Raw genomic sequence first — 16,469 nt, forward strand, 5'->3', positions numbered from 1 at the left:
TTTTAACGGACACTTTACAAAAAAAAAAAACCACGGGTGGTCAATAAGCACATGATAAGATGCTCAGCAAATAACTAGGTTAAAGGTGATGGTCCACCTACACGATGGGATACAGCTCTGCAATGAAAAGAAAGTGAACAGCTGACACATGCGCACCCTGGATGAATCTAAAAATAATGTTCCTCTGTGAACTGAAATAGACATTAAAAGGTGTATATTACATGACTCCACTTATATAAAATTCCAGAAAATTGAAACATACAGTGATAAGGGGCAGATCGCCGCTTGTCTGCAGCCAGGGGCAGGTGAAGGGATGGGCCACAAAGGTGCATAAGGAATCTTTCTGCCATGTTGGATTTGGTCTTTTTCTTAATTGTGGTAATGATTCCACAAGTATATTATTGCTCAGAATTCACAGAATCATATACTTTCAGCCCGGCCGGGCGTGGCTCAGTGGCTGAGCACTGACCTAGGATCCAGGAGATCGAAGTTCGATTCCCGGTCAGGGCACATGCCCGGGGCTGGGGGCTCGATCCCCAGTGGGGGTGAGCAGGAGGCAGCCGATCAATGACTCTCATCATTGGCGTTTCTATTTTTTGCTCCCTCTCCCTTCCTCTCCCTGAAATCAGTGAGGATATATTTTAAAAAAATGAATCATACACTTTCAGTGGATTATATGTACAAATTGTAACAAGAATTAGATAAAACAAATATATAAAAGGGTTTTGAACAAAGATGTGCATTGTGCTACAATTTTAAATAGAAAAAATTAAAACATGGTTAATTTTCAATGTGAGTTTAGTCCAGTTGCCTAAAACAGTTCCACTAAAACCAGAACTTGTTCCTCATGTTCAAAGAGGCATTATCATAACTAAAGTTTATTAGACTGCCAAAATATCTTGGCCCAAGAGATCAGACTGCGTCTTTATGTTTTTAGAATTTGGTTTTGTAAATATTTAGAACAATTACATCAACCTTCCTTTTTTTATTATTGACATTAACCATCTACTGCTGTGTATTCCTTCTGTTACGAAGCGCATGTCCCGATACATGGCTTTTGGTTGATTCATTCTGAGCATTACAACCTGGTGGAGTCCACAGAGCTGGGACACAAGTACACCTGGGGCACAGTCACGCTCTGTCATCCTCTAGCTATTTTACCTTCGACGGGCTACTTACTCTCGCTGTGAAATGAGGCACTAAGAATTCTTATTTCAGAGAGATGTTGTGGAGAATTATTGAGACATGCCAATGATGCTCAGTAATTGTTCTTCTAACTTTCAATTATTACCAACTACTGCTCCTGTTTAGCTATTTCATTTTACAGATGAGAAAACTGAGATCTAGAAAAGTTAATAGGCTGATCCAAGGTCATAGATTGTTGAGTTTAAAGCCTGGTTTACAACCGTTTATTCTAATTACAGTTACTTTGCTACACAACATGTTGACAGACTAGCTGAATTCACCATTCCATCAATTGTTTAATCAAACTAATGAATTAAGACATATAATTAACTCATGGATAATTTTCATTCAGATCAAAAACGCTCAGCCCCATAATTTAGAACAATGCCTTAATGCTTCTCCACAGGCCAGAAATACTCCACTGTTGAGTCTTGTGCAGAGAGATGTTCTTTACTCTATAGAAACATGAGAAGGTGAAAATCTCACTGACCCCCACTCTACACTCAGAAACCCTTCTTGCCCTGCAGTGAGAAAAGGGTTTCCAGGTAATCATTTGGGAAAATTCACAGGACTCACCTTGTCGTTTTTTTAAAGTATCACAGATTTATACTGCATTTTGCCCAATGTCAGAGAACAATTATTTCATGTATTTCTTTTTGAAACACCTTTAGAGTTTGTTTTTGCATAAAGGAAAGAGGGGGTAATCCAGTTCATTACTTTGTTGTGGATAAAAAGGGAAGTGACTGTTTTATTTTTATTCTGATTATTTTTTAATTATTTTATTAGCATACCATTAGGTAATTTTAGTTGGAAACTTTCTACCAGGTATATTAAAATATTGGATGGGTTTTTCCACTGCACGCATTTCATATACTAGGGTTTTAACATTCGGTCATGATCAAGAGGGTTGTTCATACTTTCCCTTTGCGCACATGAGTTCCCTCTGAGCTTGAACCACCAGCTCTAAATATACTTGACTCTAGAAAGCAACTAAGAGTAGTTTAGTTTTTTATCGACTTTAGAAGTGCAGTTTAAATAAATTTTTGATGTTCTAAGCTGATTCATCATATTCAGCAACAATTAATTACATTTTGTGTTTTGAAGTTTCCCTTTGTTAATATGTGCCAGGCTCTGTTATAATTAAATATATTTACAAAATTTTACATCTGATCATCTTCTGTAGATGATTATACAAAGTGTTCCATGCCGGAGCCCGCCGGCAGAGTCAAACGGTCCTGAGGAAGGGGTGAGGATGGAGAAAAGACAGACACAAAAAAGATGGGATCGGGAGGGCTGCAGCTCGTGACGGCTGCAGCCCCGAGTTTATTTTCCAAGCTCAGTTTATACCGGCGCTGTTGATTTTGCTGAATAGCACCCCTCCCCGCATTCCTTCCCCTTGCCTGATACAAAGTAATTCCTTTAAGGCCCTATGAATGTTCTTCTGGAGTAAACATCTTGCCTCCTGCAGGAGCTCAGACCTTGGTAACTATCTTTGTCTCGGCTTCTAATGGGAACTTTTTGGGGAGAATTGAGTCCTTGGCTTGGTATGTGGCTTGACTGTCCCTTAACCTTTCAGGCCCGGGCCACCTTCCTAATAAGCCTTCCTAAAATTTATGGCCGCAAGCTAAATTAGTATCTCCTTGGTGCCTCAAGGTCTGGGTCAGGGAACAGGAGAGCACATCTGCAGCTCACCCAGGCAGCTCCTCTGTGCCTGGGGCCACAGCAGCTCACCCACATCTCCCAGGGAGCAGGGGAGCACATCTGCAGCTCAGCCGGGCACTGTGCCTGGGGCCACAGCAGCTCACCCACATCTCCCTGGGAGCAGGGGGGCACATCTGCAGCTCACCCAGGCAGCTCCTCTGTGCCTGGGGCCACAACGTCTCCCCACATCTCCCCCCTATTTATTACTTTGAGACACCGGTTTCTATTGCCTGCAGGCGCAGCATGTGGAGATCACAGCAAATCTCTTTAATTCCTTTTATACCCAATTTTAGGAAGAGGGGTAAACATAACATTATTGTAAGGATTAAGAAAGCCAAGCAAGCCAGTCCTATAGCTAAATGTGTAGCGCTTCCCATGGCTGGCACTATGCTAAGGATTTTGTTAATGATGTTCTCTGCTGTTCTCCCTGAGTCTTCATCTCGCTGTGGAGCATTACGAATATCTACGATCTCCTTGTGTAAACTCTGGGTATCTAAGGACACATTGCTGTCATGCCAAACCCCTGGGAGATGGCGTTGGATTTTTTCCCAGGGGTGCTCAGTTTTGTTATATTCCTTCTGGGTGACACAGATCCATTTATATCTAGCATGGCGGGTAAAGGAAGTTCTCATTTTTAATGCCTGCACCTCATCCCCTAGATAATTAACTACATCACATAAGGCGTTAATTCTGTCATTTACCTTGATAGCAGTGGCCTCCTGCGTTCCTAGGCCGTGCTCACGGGTTTAGACAGCTGACTGACCCACGGGCCGTCTGCGCCTCTGTCGTGAGGGCCGCGGCCGCGCTGGCAGCCGTGGCCATGAGGGAGGCGAGGGCGGCGATGCCCGCTGTCAGGAGACCGATGAACCGGCGCCTCCGTGGCGCTGAACATGCTCCACCTCTCCCCACAGCTGGAGCCCCGCGTCATGACACCACGGCCTGACACACTGACAGGCGACATCATCAAGGCGGGCTGCTGCACCACTAAGACCTGAGTCCCCGAGGCCACCCCCCTTACGCAGTTGGCAAGAGTACAGCTGTTGCAGGTCCCATTATAGCCCCAGCCACTTTGGGTAATGTTTACAGTCCCGACGACAAGCCCCCAAGGGTGTGGCGCGCAGGCCTGAGCCCATTGATTCCGCTCAGCTGAGAGGCCGCCAACCTGGATGTGGCCTCGTTCGTCATGTGTGATGGAAATATTAGGTCTCATGGCTGCAGCCAACCTCCACAGCTGTGTTTGTGGCCTTCCCCGGGGACTGTCCAAAGGCCCTCAACAGTCCACCGATGAGTGGATCCAGGCTCAGTCAGGTTGGCCCTGTAGGGGCTCCAGTCCTGCAAGGTCTCACTGACCCCGGTTATGCTCCACACCGTGGCCTTGACCTTCCTGCAGGCAGCCCATACAGGCCCCCGGTACGGTTCCTAGTGTCCGGCTCACACAGAGGGACATCGGCTCCCCCACTGTCCTGTTTTGGAGCCCCATTTTTTGTAGTCCCATGAGGGTTACCTCTACCGGGTATAATTTCCTGCTCTTATCCTGTAGGTGGAGTTATTAATAGTCACATCAAGGTACCACTGAGGCGTCCATGTCTGGTGGGTGGTTGTGTCAATGGTGACACACCCTGTGGCCTCAGTGATGGCAGAGAGAAAAATGGGCAGCTCTCCAGTAGTCCCTGCAAACCTGAAATTGGACTGACCGAAGGCAGCTATGTGGCCGATGCTGAGCCCCCCAAGCCCCCATGTGTAGTTGGTATAAACAGGAATGGACCTAGGGCCCCATTCCGCAGCGTGGAGCATCGGGGGATCAGGCACATAAGCCCAGTATAATATACTTTGGCCCGTGCCGCAGGAGCTTGGCTCATCAAGAGCGCTACCATGGCCAAGATGGTCGTGGCAGGAGGCGTCCCTCCTTGCCCAGGAACCATGTCCTCATAAGATGGTTTTTAACCCTATCCTACCCCCATTCAGAGTGATTATATTATTTCTTAGTAACACAAATCCATCGAAACTGAGCATGACATAGCAGTGACATTCTAACCTTCACACTTTGAATTTGATCTCCTGTAAGTAACACAGCTTCTTCCAAGGCATTCAACTTATCCTCTAATTTCTTATCAATTCTTTCTGGAGTTCCCAAAGCATTAGATACATTTTTTGCTAACCCACTAATGAAACTCGCTGTATGTATTTCTTGAGTAAGAGCAATAACAGCAATAACAGCAGGAGCGATAATAGAAACTAAAGCAGCAATACCGGCTGTCAACAGTCCCAAGAACCTTTTAGGTCTCTCCAACAGTTCATTAACTCTTGCAACACTTCACGTCCTTCATTAGCATACCAGCGTCCTTGCATCTTAACCAGAAGCATTACAAACGGAGGTTGGTGCGATACCAACAAATCTAAGTCTGCGTCTCGCTGCACCCCGTTGGTCAGTCGCCTGGTTCCCCGCGAACCGCACCAGCCTCTCCGGGAGCCACCGTGCCGCCTCGGATCCTGTGGGAAAACACAAAGATGCCCTCGCCCCCAAGTGAGCACTGGATGGGGACCCGGCCACTGCCCCGGGGGCGGATCTTCCCACCACACCAGGGCGTAGGTAGACCGAGACTTGGCCTGCCAAAAGCGCTGTGCTGCAGAGGCCCTGGCGGTCCAGAGTTAAAAAATTAAGGATAAATAAAGTGTGGTTAAGGTAGTTCACTGGACTCAGGGGGTACAGCTCCCCCCTTTTTATTTTTTGCACCTGCACCTTGAGCGTCCCGTGGGCTCGTTCTACTATTCCCTGTCCCTGGGGACTGTAAGGTGTGCCCGTGATATGCTTGATCTGTAATTGCTGGCAGAATGTCTGGAACTTTTGGCTGCTGTGTCCTGTACCATTGTCAGGGTTGATAGACTCTGGAAGGCCCATGGTGGCAAAGCATCGGACGCAGTGGCAAGAACGTGTTTAGCAGCTTCTGCGGCCTGAGCTGTTGCAACCATAAATCCTGAATAAGTGTCTACTGTTACGTGGGCGTATTTAAGCCTTCCAAAGCATGGGATATGGGTGACGCGCATTTGCCAGAGGCGATTTGCCATCAGCCCACGCGGGTTAACCCCATGGTGGGGAACAAGTAAGGCGGTCGGGCACTGCTGACATTGTGTTAGTCTGTCGGGCCGCTTCCCTGGTGATCTTAAATTGCTGCCTGAGACCGTTGCTGCTTTGATGGTGTAGTTTATGGGATTGCTGAGCAAGCTGTTCCTGGGTAACCATGACTTGACGCGTGGCAGCCTCAGCTAGCTCACTGCCCAGAGGTAAGGGCCAGGTAAGTTAGTATGGGCCCGAACGTGGCCAAAGAAACAAGGGTGTTGGCGACCACGAGTAACCTGCTGTGTAGTTCTGAATAAGGTTTGTACCTCACTATTTTGGGTCCCTATAAAGGGAACGGTCTCAATCTGCAGCGTGGCTCTATAAATGTACTGACTGTCTGTATATATATTGAGGGCTTGAGTTTGGCATTCCTGCAGCACGGCCTCTACGGCTTTCAATTCCACTACTGGCGCTGATGTGGAGCCCGTTGCCCAACTGACTGTGGTTCCGTTGACATAATAAGCGGTGGTCCCATTGGAGGACCCATCAGTATAAACAGTCAGCGCATGCGGGATAGGGGCAGTAACTACCCGTTTCGGGAACACAAATTCATGTAGTGCCACAAATTGAAGTAGCTTATCAGATGGCCCATGATTGTCAACTTGTCCAGAATAGCCAGCTAACGCCGCCCCCCAGGCATCACTATTCTGCAATAACCAATCTACTTGCTGCTTCGTAAAAGGGACAAAGATGGTTGGGGTTCATTGCCTGTTACCTTCCTGGATTCCAACCTGGTCATTTGCATTAAGGTAGCTACGGTGTCATGGTTGGGCATGAGAACCCGGGCTGGAGACACAGGCAGGTGCAGCCGCAACAAAGGAGCCTTCTGGTAAACGACCGCATAGGGGTGTGCCGGGTGGGCAAGATGGAAGCCTCCCAGGTGGCATGATAGTCGAAATAAGGGGTCTTCCGTTGACTAAGAGCTTCCTCGACCTTGGCCAACGCAGCCCTCCCCTCAGGGGTCAAGTGCCCCTCAGATGTAGGGTCGGCATTCCCCTTCAGGATGTCAAATCAGGGCTTAAGCTCTCCTGTTGTAATTTTTAAATGCGGCCTGATCCAGTTGATGTCCCCAAGCAGTTTCTGGAAGTCCTTGAGTGTTTTAAGGTTGTCCTTCCATAACTCCAGCTTTTGGGGACTAAAGTAATGAGGCTCTAGATGGTAGCCCAAATATTCATAAGGTGCCTGCTTTTGCACTTTCTTGGGGGCGATTACAAGGCCCTTAGCAGTCAACTGGTGTTGCAACTCAGCCTAAGCCGCATGCAAGACCCCTTCCTGGGTATGGGCAATAAGAATGTCATCCATGTGATGAACCATATAGACCTCAGGATATTTCTCTCTGGTCTGGGCTAAGGCACTAGCAACACATTTCTGGCACAGGGTAGGACTGTTAGCCATGCCCTGGGGGAGCAGAAGCCAATGGTATCTTTTCATGGGCTCTTTGAAGTTGACTGAGGGCACACTGAATGCAAATCTTTTGCAGTCGGCTGGATCTAAAGGGATAGTATAAAAACAGTCTTTGAGATCTAAAATGATCTTGTAGGTATTCTTTGGAATGGCCATGGGTGAGGGCAATCCAGGCTGTAGAGCCCCCATAAACTCCATGGTCTCATTGACTCGCCTTAAATCTTGTAACAACCTCCATTTCCCTGATTTCTTCCTAATAACAAAAATGGGTGAGTCCAAGGGGAGCTTGAGGGGGCAATGTGCCCCCTCTCCAGCTGTTCCTGCACCAGCTGCTCTGCGGCCTTTATTTTTTCTTCTGTTAGGGGCCATTGATCAACCCACACAGGCTCCTCAGACTTCCAAGTGATGGGATCTGCGTGGATTGCAGGACGACCAATGACCCCCGCTAAAAATACCCTAACCCTGCTCTGTCAGGCCTCTTAGAAACCGCTATCACATGTTTCATCCCTTGGTTACATTTTCCCATCCCCTGAGAGGCAGTAGCCCCTGATCAAGCATCTGCTGAGTAACTATGGCGTCAGGGCTAAAAAGATAGACCCCCATTTGAGCCAGCACATCTCGTCCCCATAGGTTAGTGGGAATGGTAGGGAGCACACAAGGTTGGAACGTTCCTGGTGCCCTTCATCATCCGTCCAAGTCAACAGGTCCGTGCTTTGCTCTGGGCTGCGGACCTGTCCTATGCTTGCAGCTGAGTGATAGCTTCCTGAGTAGGCCATTCAGGAGGCCACTGTTCCCTAGAAATCACAGAAACATCAGCCCCTGTGTCTAGGAGCCCTATGATTTTTCGGCCTTGCATACTTAATATCAACTCAGGCCATTCTAGTCCAATTTCTTGAAGCCAGTAAACATCTGAGGATCCAAAGCCTCGGCTTCCTCTCTGCCTCCGGGACTTGGTTCGCCCCTGTACTACTCGGGGGAGTAATATCAGCTGGGCTAGCGGCTGCCCTGACTGTACTACTGAAATGGTGGAGGGGGAGTGAGCCATGACCTTAATCTCTCCTGTATAATCCTCGTCAGTGACTCCAGGGGCTACTAATAGCCCTTCCATGGTGCTACTGCTGCGACCCAGCAAGAGTCCCACCGTCCCTGGGGTGGCAGGGGCCCATACACCCCAGTGGGCAGGGCCTGCATCCCCATTTCAGTGTCAATACTGTGTAGGCGGTGGAACAGAGGTCCAATCCGGAGCTGCCTGGGGTGGCTCGGTAGAGCAGTTGAATGGATTGGTGTCCCGGAGGGTCCCTTCGGGGAGGAAATTCTGGAGTGCCCCATAACATTGTTGCGGGGCCTGGGGCTGGCCCCTCCTCCCATTTCCCGGCAGGGGGGCTTCCTTGGGCATCTTTCTTGGACCTACATTCATTAACGCAGTGACTCCCCCTCTTACACCGAGGGCATAGTCCTGGCTCCCTTACTTCCTTTCCCCACCCCTTCTGGGAGTTCGCGGCGTGCCTTAGGGCAGTCACGCATTAAATGGCCCAGCTGTCCTCAGCTAAAACAGCTGCGGGGGACCGGATGTTCTTTTTTTCTGCCCACCCCCCCCACCCCCACCCCCCACTGCTGTGGGAACAGGATTTCTTTCAAGGGTTTTCCTTGCAGGGCAGCAGCCAGGGTGGCCCCTTGGATATAAGAAGGCCCTATATCTGAGCAAAGCCTGATGTAATCAGAAAGGTTCCCTTTCTTTCTCCAGGGTCTTAGCGCGGCCTGGCAAGCCGAGTTAGCATTCTCATAGGCCACTGCTTGACCACAATCATTGCAGCTTCACCGTCCCCAAACATTTTTCCTGCTGTCTGGAGCAACCTTGTGACCAAATCTTGGAACGGCTCATCTGGACCTTGCCGCACCTTAGAGAGGTCCTCAGTCTTTCTGCCTGTAGCGGGGAGCTTTTTCCAGGCCTCAGTGGCTGCATCGTTAATCTGGGCAGACGCCCCTTGGTCGTAGTTTAACTGATTTTGAGTGTCCCGGTACCGGCCTTCCCCCACCAGCATCTCATATGTAATGGGAATCCCTTGAGCCCTGTTCATCTCTGCAATGGTCTGGCACTGCTCGTAAAACTCTGACTTCCACAATGCATAATCTTCTCCGCTAAGGCAAGTCTTACAGACGCTTTTCCGATCATTGGGAGGCAGAGCGTCTGCCACCATCGCTTCAATCAGAGCCTCGGTGCATGAGGCGCTGGGGCCATATTGAGCACAAGCCTCTTTCAGTTCCTTCAGCTGCTGAAACGAGACGGGCTGGTGGACTCGCACCACCTGACCATTTTGCGTTTGTTCAAAAATGGGGAAGCCCTGGGGAAAGCCCTGTAAGTTCTCAGGCGCAGCGGCTGCTTGGCTCATGGTCAACTGGAGGGGGGAGAGACCTTGGCCCCCTGGCGGCCTACTGGCCGAGGGAGAGCAACCTGCAAAGGCCGAAGGCCCCCCTCCCCCAAGAGCGCCACCAGAGGTGGGTCTCGCGGCTCAGGACAAAGACCTGCCACTGCGGCCGGGGCAGGACTGGCCTGCGGCACGGCGGGCCACAAAGGCACGCTCTGCGCCTCTTGTAGACAGCTATGCAGTTTTTGCATCCATTCTTGTAGCCCTTGCATTAGCTGCTCTAGATGTCCCAGCCGCCCTCCAGACCCTTCCTCCTTGGGCTTTTCCTCCATTACCAGGAGCCATTCGTCCTCCTCGCGGCATCGAGCCGCGGCGTCCTCTGAGTCTGCCTTGTCCCACGGACGGAGCTCGTCGCCGTCCTCACTGCCCCCATCAACCCGCGCTAAGGCCTCTAAGGCCGGGGACAAGGATTCTCCGGCAGAGGCTTCTCTCTGTCCTCCGGAGCCGCAGCCCCGGGACCGCCGTCCTCTGTGGCCGTCTCCCACCGCTTGCCCTCTGGGTCATGATCTAGACAGTCCCCAGTCAGGGCCCAGAGGGAAAGTGTTTCTACCGGCACCTCCGAGGGCCCATGGGGCGAACAGTGCGTCTGCAGCTGTTTTCCAACCCGCTGCCACGTTTCCCTGTTAACTGTGCCCTTTCGGGAACCAGGGGCAGCTCTCCTCTACAAAGCTCAGAAGCTTCAATATCTGTGCACTAGTGACCTTAGTTCCCCTGGCTTTAAGCATGCTTTTCAACACCTGAACCAACAGTTCTATACTATTTCCCTGTCCCATGATTTATTACTCCCGACTGTAAATTGTCGCGCACCAACCTCTTACTTTTGTTCTGGGACCCGTCCCTCCTCGACGTCCTTCACGGGTTCCTTACTCTCAGGTCCTGTTCGGGCGCCACTTGCCGGAGCCCGTCTGCAGAGTCGAGGGGTCCTGAGGAAGGGGTGAGGATGGAGAAAAGACAGACACAAAAAGATGGGATCGGGAGGGCTGCAGCTCCTGACTGCCGCAGCCCCGAGTTTATTTTCCCAGCTCAATTTACACAGACACTGTTGATTTTGCTGAATAGCGCCCCGCCCCGCATTCCTTCCCCTGGCCCCATTCAGAGTAGTTCCTTCAAGGCCCTGTGAACGCTCTTTAGAGTAAACACCCTGCCTCCTGCAGGAGCTCAGACCTTGGTAACTGTCTGTATCTCGGCTTCTAATGGGAACTTTGGGGAGGATTGAGTCCTTGGCTGGTATGTGGCTTGACTGCCCTTTGATCCTTCAGGCCCAGACCAGCTTCCTGATAAGCCTTTCTGGAATTTCTGGCCGCAGGTTAAATTAGTATCGCCTTGGTGCCTCAAGGTCTGGGTCAGGGAGCAGGAGAGCAGCTCTGCAGCTCAGCCAGGCAGCTCCTCCGTGCCTGGGGCACAGCGGCTCCCCACAACTTAGATTCTCCCTTAAGGATTCGGAGCTGCCGTGACCTAATGCTGGACACGCTGCACACTGTGGGACAGATGAAAGGACCGCACTCATCTCAGCTTAAAATTAGGGGCACAGAGGGGTGGGCAAGTCCCAGCTGACAGATGCCAATGGGGGGCATTTTAAGAAGAAGAAATTATGACAAGACAGGAGTGACCGCAAACTGGGGACCATGCAGAAAGGAGTACGGTATTCCAAACTGCTACTATTTTTTTAAAAACTTCCAGCTCTTCATTACATTACAGAATTCAACACACGTTTTGTAATTACTGACAGGTTCAACAACAAATTAGGAAAAAATTTTAGGATAAATTCTATGCAGTTTTACAAAACATATTTGCATTTAAATATTCCATTCAAACCAATCTCTTGAGATTCCCTATAAATACAAAGGAACTAAAATCAGATGATAGGTTCAGGCAGGGGAAGCTGGGAACGAATAACTAATATAAATTTGGGATCGGGCTACAGGGTGCAGTGAGTGTCCTGCTCCAGGAGCCGGCGGGGACCCCAGTGGATGGGTTGAGCGCGAGAATATCTGCGCCCCGCGGGCCCCCAACACTGATTCCACAGCCGGGGCTCCGTCCCTCCTTCCTCAGCTCCTGGGCCCTGGCAGGTCACCCTTTCAACCCACGGGCCGCTCTCCCCGCAAACATGACTCCCCTGCGGGTGGTGAAGCCGCCCTCAAGCACTCACCTGCTCACCTTCCCCCTCGCAGGGAGCTGTCCCCAAGGTGGGGGAAGGTCACCCCCAGGGAGCTCCCGAAGGTGCTCCCGCCCGAGGTCCCGCCAACGGGTGGCCCGCAGGGAAGTGGGCGGCCTCTGAGCGTGGGGCTGAGGGCGGGTGCGAGCCCTGGGGGTGGGGGAGGGAGGCGGGCCGGCGGGGTTGTGCCCAGGTGACCGAGACTAAGTCCCATGGCACCGAATTGAGCGTTTGGAGATTTATTTGGCCACCGTCGGAGGTTCCGGGGCTCCTGCCCTAAACAAACCCGCAGCCCCAGCAGTGTTTGCGGGAGGATATAAAGGCAGAAAAACAAACTCCTCTCTGTCTGGGAAGGGGAGCAGCTGGGTCGGGGCGGGCGGGGAGCTGGCGGGGCCGCCGAGGGAGCTGAGCCCGGGCTCATTGACTCTCCAGTCGGCGTCCTCGGGGGGCCGCTCCTCTGCGCAGGGAGGGGGGAGGGCAGCGCTTCTGCGGGAGGGTCCGCTGCTCGGGCTCAGCCTCAAGTGGCGGCTGCAGGGTGGAGGATGGGGCGCTGTGCTTCAGGCGGCTGGGCCCGGGTCCGAGCGCACCCCGCCCGCTCCGCCCGGAGGAAGAGCCGCCCTCACCCGGAGAGGAGAAATCCCGCAACTTCTCGAGAAATGCGCCCCCTCCCCCTCACGCCCCCAAGAAAGAAAACCTTTGGGGGAGGCCTCCTGGGCTGGAGGCTGACTTGTGGGGAAGGGGGACTTCCGTTCCTCCAGCGGGTGCGGGGCCGGGCCAGGCGGGGCTGGGGCCGGGGCGCTGCGTCCCCTCCAGCCCTGTCTCCCCGCAGCAGGGAGGGTGAAGGAGGGAAAGACACTCACCTTCCTGCAAACGGGAATTTAAAAAGCTGGGGCAGCAATACTCATATCTGACAAATAGACTTCAACATGAAGGCCACAGCAAGGGACAATAAGGTCCCTACACACTAAAGGAACGGATCCAACAAGGGGCATAACCCTGTAAGCACATGTGCGCCCCAGACAGGAGCACCTCAATATGAAAAGAACTTCTGCAGACGTTAATGGAGACATCGGCAGCAATGCAGCCATGGGAGGGACTCAACATCCCGCCCACCTCACTAGGGAGATCTCCCGGACAAAAATCAGCAAGGGAACAGGGACTCTAAGTGACACACTAGGTTAGATGCATTTAATCAACATTTACAGAACATTCCACCCCAAAGCCGCAGAAGAAACACTCTTCTCAAGGGCACACAGGACATTCTCAAAGATGGACACATGTTAGGATACAAAACAAGTCTCCACAAGTCCAAGAAGATTTAAATCACATCAAGCACCTTCTTGAATACAGTGCCAGTGGGAACGCAGACTGGTGCGGCCACGGTGGAAAACAGTGTGCAGTTTCCTCAGAAAATTAAATATGGAACTGCCAATTAACCCAGCGAGCCCACTTCTAGGAATATATCCTAAGAAACCCAAACACCCTGTATTCATAGCAGCACAATTTACAATAGATAAGATCTGGAGACAGCCCAAGTGCCCATCAGTAGATGAATACATTAAAAAACTGTAGCACATTTTATCCATGGAATACTACACAGCTATAAAAAAGGATCTCTCACCTTTTGAGTCAGCATGGAGGCACCTGGAGAGTATTATGCTAAGTGAAATAAGCCAGTCAGAGACAGACAAGTACCACAGGATCTCACTCATATATGAATCTAATGAACAGAACAAACCAATGAACAAAATAGATCCTGAGAAGCACAGAACAGACTGACAAACCTCAGAGGGAAGGTGGAGGTGAGGGGTGGGGAGCGATTAACCTAAGAATTTATATGCATATAAGCATAACCTGTGGGCACAGACAATAGTGTGGTGAGGGTTTAGAAAGGGGGGATGCTGCTAGGTAGAGGGGATCAATGGGGGCAAAGGGACATCTGTAATACTTTCAACAAGAAAGATAAATTTAAAAATAACAACAAAAAAACCACACCACAGTACTTCAAAGTATATCCCAAAGACAAAAAGAACTACAAAGAAATCCTAAATTGAATCCAATTACTTTAGTGTTAGTAAAACAATATTTGTATTGTTATTTTGAAAAGATTAGATATACATATATTGTATGTTAAAGCAAATAAGTAATTATGTTGATGTTATTAGGATCTCAGGTTTTCAGGGTAAAAATATACAAATATACAAATATTTTTTCCCCAAACATTTTTATAATTTATATATTTTTCAAGATGTTAAGCAAAAATTCTATAATCTTCCATTGATTTGAAAACATCACTATGAATTCATGATATATTTTTCCCTTTCTATGAAAATATGTTTCCTAGTCTGTCCACTAAAAAGACCTGAAAGAAATGATGCCTAGTGGCAATGGGCTTTCCTACTCACTATCACCTAGATGGTGGTCTCTAAACACTATTTCCCAGTAAAAGTAGCTAGACTTCCTTGCCCAGGTCTAATACAGGACACTTACAAAATGCCCCTTAAGTATCTTGTCATGCCAGAAAGAAAGGACCTATCAGAATACTAGGGCCGAAAAAAAAGATCATTATCCACAGGGGTTCCCACTCCCTAAAGATGGGACAATTTAAACATGACTACAGTGGATTGAATCACATATAACCCATGTGTTATAAATCTATACAATTCCATGAGTTCATAAAGATGCTTAACAAAAAGTAAAACTATAAACATTTGGAAGTAGCTCTTCTGAAAACTGGTGATGAAAGGGAAAGTATCAGGCACTAATTCTGCTTTCCTCATAAAATCTGTACTTCAGAGTAATAATTGGATGAGAAGGGAAAAGTCTTTATAGAAGAATTCCAGCTAATCAGAGCTAAAGCAATAATAAAAATGTAAAACTCATCATGTTTCAAGCCTTAATAACATAATGCATCCAAGCAATGAATCAAGGGATGCCAAAACCCTTCCACGAAAGGTGGATCAGGTTCATTCTGTCAGTCTTTAGATTTTTGTGTATGTTTAAATGTTTCCATAATAAATGTTTCATCTTTAGGTTCCTTGTTCCTAGCATAGCACCTGGCATGTAAGAGTCAACTACTTTTTTTTTTATTGTGACTAAGTTCAGTCAGACCTTATCTGTGTTCCTCAAACAGCTCCCCATTTTTAGGAAATCTTTTGTTTCTGTCTAAACCTGTGCTGCTCACACTTCAATGTGCCTGAGGGTCGTGGAGTGGGACTGGAGGTTCTGCGTTTCTAATAAGCTCCAGATGGTGATGCGTTTCCTTGGCTGTGGACCGTGCTTTGGGTCTCAAGGATCTGAACCAGTGATGTAGTTAGTGGACAAGATGTGACCTCATATCCAATGACAGGAATAAGAAATAGAAATATATTATAGCTGTTTACTCATTCCACCCATTTTAGGGCACAGCATTGAAAAAAAAATCTACCACATTGAGCACGTTGACCCGGCCCCTCAACCGCCACTGTTGGACGGGGCTGTGGGAGCCCCTGGCTGCCATCGGGCTGCGTCTGGGATGATGCCGCAGCCGGTCATGGCCCGGGGACGGCCACATGCTGCGGGAAACAGTGCGCGGTAAAGGCGGCAGAGAGCTAGGGCCAGACAGTATGTATTTGTTGGCTTTGTTGGCCACAGGGTCTGTTGGAACATGAGAGTAGACAATATGTAAAGAAAAGGAAGGGGTTGTGTTCCAATAGAGCTTTATTCACTGCAATTCAAATTTCATATAATTTTCACATATCACAAAATATTATTCTTCCTTTGATCTTCTACCAACATCTTAAAAATACAGAAAATGTTCTTAGTTCACAGGCCGTGCAGAAACAGCAGGTTACATTTCAGCCATAGTTTGCCAACCACTGGCTTAAAAGATGGAAAGTCAATTATTCTTATTTTTGGGTTGTTGCTTTCTTACTGCTACTATATATTTTTTCAACCCACTCAAAAAGTGCATATTCCTAAAAAGTAGACCCCCAGCTCATGCTTTCTCAGAGCGCAAGGATCTTCTCAGGGGTGTTTTTAATCTCTCTCTGAGGGTGAATTCCAATACAAATCGGTATCTTCACACCAACACCTTTCAGCAACATTACCATGTCTTAGCTCCCACAGAGAAGGTCATTACAACCAGCTACTGCAGTTCATGCTAAGGTATTCATTGGAGTGTTACTTAGAATAAATTTTAGAAACCAAACAAACAGTTAAATAGAAATTATGGAATTATGTGATTCTATCAGGTCACCACTAAGTGGAAAAATACTGGTAGAAGAATAGAATTTACAATGTGATCACGTTTTACGCATTGATGAAACAAGTGTGATTTGTAATATTTAACATCAATCTAAATACACTCACAGAGTTACTGAAAGATTAGAAATATATTTAACCCCGAGGTACCAAAGGAGTTTTAGAATAGACTCTATTTTTATAAGGTATCCTAAATGTCAGGCTACAGTTTGAAGCTGTGTATCATGTTCTTCAATAT

Source organism: Miniopterus natalensis, chromosome 1, assembly GCF_054644295.1.
Source record: "Miniopterus natalensis isolate mMinNat1 chromosome 1, mMinNat1.hap1, whole genome shotgun sequence".
In the NCBI taxonomy this organism is placed as follows: domain Eukaryota; kingdom Metazoa; phylum Chordata; class Mammalia; order Chiroptera; family Miniopteridae; genus Miniopterus; species Miniopterus natalensis.